The 5571-nt window shown below is 42.0% G+C and overlaps 1 protein-coding gene across 3 annotated transcripts in view; it reads left to right on the forward strand.

Annotated features, from left to right (window-relative positions):
* The first annotated feature begins 4423 nt into the window (after positions 1–4423).
* The window catches only part of LOC139760578 (uncharacterized), a 39908-nt gene continuing 38760 nt past the window's right edge, over positions 4424–5571 (forward strand). For 2 of the 3 annotated variants that reach the window (XM_071683929.1, XM_071683931.1), the window contains exon 1: positions 4424–4561. The gene's annotated coding sequence lies outside the window, so the exon portion shown is untranslated. Of the gene's footprint in view, positions 4638–5571 lie in introns of all 3 variants that reach the window. The other variant, XM_071683930.1, reaches the window with a different exon arrangement.

A 5571-nucleotide genomic window follows, 5' to 3' on the forward strand; every position in this document is an offset into this window, starting at 1 on the left:
CTCTCTCTCTCTCTCTCTCTCTCTCTCTCTCTCTCTCTGATACCCAAACGTGAGATATATACCCAAATTCCGTCTAGCATTACAAGCTGTGAATAGTGTATCGAACATTTTGTTATACACGTGTTGTAGTTTAGTAGTATCCAGCAGATGACATGCATCCTTAACAGTTCTCTTGAGGTGATGTCCTGACGATAGATTCGATGTACATCGTGGCCCCTTAAGTCCCTTTTCACACACACACACACACACACACACACACACACACACACACACACACACACACACACACACAAACCACCTGAACGACAGGTAAATCTCTGACGTACGATATTCAAGCCTGAATGAAAGTGCCGTAAGCAGTCATAAAGGCCTGGATGTTGGTCCGTGACTCGGAGGTGCGTGACTCCTACACAGATCTCGTTTCTCTCGACGCTTTCGTCTTAGACTGCAGTCGATATCCCTGGGATATCTGTTCCTCCTTCCTCAGACGTCTCGGGAGTCTCAAAGGAAATTAAACCATCAGGCTATAATCGACATCTCTCTACACAAAATCTTTATTCTCTCAACTCTATACGTATCTCCGGGTGTGTCGTCTATAGAAAATGTGCTATTTTTAACGTGATTTTCTCATTATTGTTGGAGTTCTCTAGGGCACTATGTTGGCCCCTACCACGTTTCTTTGGCACCGTGATTGATTTACGGGGAGTCACCACCTGTACACATTCATACACTTAGGAAGCTGATCTTCACAACACTCATTCTCGTCCATCTACAAGACTTCCACCATAATTGCCCATTGCAACATCTTACCCGTCGTCATTGCACGCTTAGGAAATGCCGAACCGACAGATGTCGGATACTTCACAAAATCCACACGAACCATTTCCTAATGAAGACAGGTTTTCAACCACCACTCTCCTGCTGCACCTCTTTATCAGTATTCTCTATTCCGTTTAACCCAGACTCGTTCTCACAATCGTCACGTCTTCAAACTTGTGAGAATGTCTGTCGGAAAAACTTGGCCTATGTCTTTAATGTCCGTTTGTATCATTCCTCTTGCGAGTAGTTCACGCTCGAAAATAAGAAAAGTCATGTTTGACCTCAGATGGGTCACTGGTGCATCTCTCAATACAGCTGATGTGAACCAGTTTTCCTCAGTCCTTCCTTGGAAAAAAAAAAAATCTGTTATGAAACATTACGTTGTATTAGCGACACCCGACGCTTACTACAAGCCGCTCGTCCGTTGCATGTCTGATTCTAGGCAATTTCTCCTTCCTCATTCTTCCGCCGTTCTCCATCGTCAGACCTCCTGACGAAGGTAAGTACATCACGCCACCCCTGCCTCTGTGATCGCCTGGTAACGAGAACCAGTTGAATGTGGACTCGATCGATCTGGGAACGCCTGCTGAACCCCTACCACCGACCCGAGCCTGTTTATATATATATATATATATATATATATATATATATATATATATATATATATATATATATATATATATATATATATATAATCTCACTTGGTACTCATTACCATGGGTTCAGATCAGCCGGGGATGGTGAAGTCGGACGAAACTCAACAGCATTCATCCCGCGCCCATCATGAACCCAGGTGGTGTTGTACTTATTACTCATCACCTTTCGCCAGCACACAGTTCTCATTCCTTTGTATAACTGTCTCCTGCACGCATGGTCTTTGCTTGGAGATATACAGCTGGCAGGTTGTTAGATGTAGGACAGAATAACCGTTTACTTTCGTCTGTTGCATGCTAGGCAGGTTCCCCATCTGGTTTATTACACTCAGTTGCACCGCTTGTTCAGTGATGTTTTGAGTATAAGGGTGAAGTCAGTATGAACATCACACACATACACACACACACACACACACACACACACACACACACACACACACACACACACACACACACACATATATATATATATATATATATATATATATATATATATATATATATATATATATATATATATACTTCCAGTAAATAGAACTCCAACCATGATATGTACCACATATGACACACCCAAGACATTCACTCCTCACACCCTAAACATCAGCATAAAGACCAACAGAACACTTACTGTTAACAGATTTTGACAAGAAAAAGAACCCCTCAGTATCATCTACAAATAAATCATCCGCTCCACCCTAAACTACGCCTCACCTGCCTCGGCATCCACCCTCTCAAAAGCAATTCTAACACTTTCGCAAACACAGAACAAAGCATTCGGAACAATCACAAGGCTGTTTAGTGACCACAAATACTCAACAGTTCCTTATTGAAACAAAAATGATTCCAAACCGTCATGCATTAAGCTTGACCCTGTATTATTTTCTTTTACAACACCAGACGTCTTCCTCTCATACCACTACATAACCAACCACCAGCCACAGGTAGAAATAAAAAAGCTTATTTCAGGTTCACACACACACAAAAAAAAAAAAATATGTGATACCTCGGGTATTTCTCCACAAATTACCCTGACACTAGCGGATGGGACGGACCTACACAAAAGATGCATAGACCGTCAGAGATACAGAAAAAATTTTACACATGCACAAAGACACAGATGCATAGACGTAGATCTTTACCGAGACTAGAATGTGGCGTGACCCGTGGTCAGCAACGCTAACAACCACACCACGGAGGCCCTCGAATGCACTCTACTACCAGTGAAAGAAAACCTAACATTATTTCTATTATGACGTCTTCCAGGTCTCGCCCACCAGGTAACACCTACCTCTAGCTAATAATTTATCGTTGTCTGTTGTGGTTATTGTTCCACTTCATAGTTTGAAAGGCTCATTGTGATCTGTTCTTACTGAAGGGTGAAGTTATTAGTGTTGTCAATAATAATATTAATAATGAAAATGATAATGATAATGCTAATAATTGATGATAATAATAATGATAATAATAATAATAATAATAATAATAATAATAATAATGAAAATGATGATATCAATAATGATGATAACAACAATAATAATGATGATAATAATAGCAATAATAATGATGAAAAACAAAATCAATATAATTTTACTCTTAGTAGCGGTGATAGCGGTAGTTTAACACCATAATCATTATTACTGACAAAAGCAATAGCAATACAGTAGTAGCAACAGTGACGACCAATACAGCAGCAGCAGTAGTTAGGGTGATTGTAGTGATGATGCAAAGTGACTCTGATCATAATGATGGTAATAACCACTAATATATGTATTCATCATAATTATGCAAGTACTTGTTATATCAATTATAGTAAAATGGAACAATAGTGTTGATAATGACAATGAAAGTGATATCTTCATCATATATATATATATATATATATATATATATATATATATATATATATATATATATATATATATATATATATACTTGATTGCCGTTTCGGGGCTCTGGTTGCAAGAGGTTACACCGCTGGTGAAAAGTTACCTTTGGCGAAGCGGCATCATTGCAAGTACAGTCTCGTCACAGAACTTATCACTCTAAAGGAGTCTCCATTTTCCTGCTACTAGAAGTAATGCAGCTTTTAGCTGCAAAACCTAGTAGAAAGAGGTCCTGGGCAATACCAGGACCTCTTCATATAAACTGTGGTAATTTTATATATGTATATATATATATATATATATATATATATATATATATATATATATATGTGTGTGTGTGTGTGTGTGTGTATGAGTGGATGGGCTATTCTTCGTTTGTTTCTTGGCGCTACCTCTCTGACGCAGGAAACGGCGATCAAGTACATTGAAATAGATATCCTTCGTGCCCGCCGAGAAATGAAACACCATAAGTTCCCAAGTGCGCTTTTGTGTAATGATCACGTCATCAGGGGAGATACAAGAAAGAAATATAACAGTCAGTTGATGTGCAAGTAAGAGACGTAGCTAGAGCGCCATTTGGTAAACATGTCATTTGTTTACCAAATGGCGTCCTTACTACATCTCTTCTTTGCATATCAAGTGACTGTTATATTTCTTTCTTGCGTGACTTGTTTACCAAATGGCGTCCTACCTATGTCTCTTCCTTGTAAATCAACTAACTTATATGTCTTTCTTGTGTTTCCCCTGATGATGTGATCATTACACGAAAGTGCAATTGGGAACTTGTATTTCATTTACCCGTGGATTAGAAGGAATTTAATTGATCACGCGATCAGTTGTATATATATATATATATATATATATATATATATATATATATATATATATATATATATATATATATATATATATAATTACGGCTGTTTCGGATCGCATTGGAAACAGTTCCTCCGTAGGTCCAGCTCGGGGCTCCCTTCTTGAGTGAACTAGATGCGTTACCCAGGGCACCCGGCGACGCTGCAGAAGGCCAGCTCCTGTGGCAGGAAGAAGGTTTTCATCAGGAGCCCACCGAACCGCACCTACCCAAGCGGACGCGCGGGCAGGTTGCAGAGGTGCGGTGAGCGAGAGTGAAAGTATCGGGGGCCCAAGATTATAATGGCGACCCCGTGTTGGCCGGGCGACACTCGGCTTTCAGCATACTCCCAGGTAGGTCAAGTGCTGTGTGCCGCTCCTACTGCTGCTGCTGCTGCTGTCTACCTACCTACTCTACCGAAGACGGCAGGTACGGTGCTTGTCCGCCTATCTGCTAGCCTGCCTGCTGCGGGCCCAGAACCCACGTCGTAACAACCCACCGAACATGAGCCCCGCTAGCGAAGTGCTGTAGCGTCCTGTTGTGATACGAAGTGTCTCCACCCTTGTTGCCCCGAGACGTATAGTGTTGTTATCCTCTGCTCCCACCCAAGTGACCAGGTGTGTACTGAGCGAGGTGACAGTTATTCCCGGCGACCGAGCTCGACCTGCTCCTACTGACTGGGCGACCCCCTTCAATATCCCATCGTGGGTCGCGTGATGTGCCACGTGGACTGGAGCCTCGTTAAGGTGTTCCTGTGATACTTTCTGTCGTGTACAAGTCGTCCTCTTGTGCTGTATGTATATATATATTTTTTATCCCTTGGCCTCTGCTTGTATCTGAGTTCTTATTGGAGGTGGTAAAGTGACTAGTGTTATGCGTAAATGACGACTGACACGTCGCATACTACTTACGATGACGTACCGGATGCTACGGACATTGCTGCCGGAAGTGACTTACACATTTTATAATGAAAGTCCAGAAAATCTAGAGAGTGGCAGAATTGTTGTATCCTGTGAGTTTCCTTTCCCAGCAGAGGCAGTAAGAGCAGTGAAAGCGACGCATACCAGCGCGTGAGGTTAACTGCGCATGTGTTCGCCCCAAGTTCTCAGCCTTCACCCGCAGACTCGGCTGATAAGAATGACGCTGGTGATCATGGTGTGTGCCTGAGGTGCAGATCTCACGTGTGCATGACCTTCCCTTACGCCCCCGGGATGTCACGTCGCTTGCAATGTTCCTGGGTTATCTAAGACATTATCCAGCTCATTTGCACAGACAAAAGTCCAGCAGGCCAAATGTGTGTGTGAGTGTATCGTTTGGTTAGCGCCAAGCGCCCCATCTCCCGTCCGAGGGATAAGGATTGAGG

This window comes from Panulirus ornatus, chromosome 37 (genome assembly GCF_036320965.1).
Source record: "Panulirus ornatus isolate Po-2019 chromosome 37, ASM3632096v1, whole genome shotgun sequence".
NCBI lineage: Eukaryota > Metazoa > Arthropoda > Malacostraca > Decapoda > Palinuridae > Panulirus > Panulirus ornatus.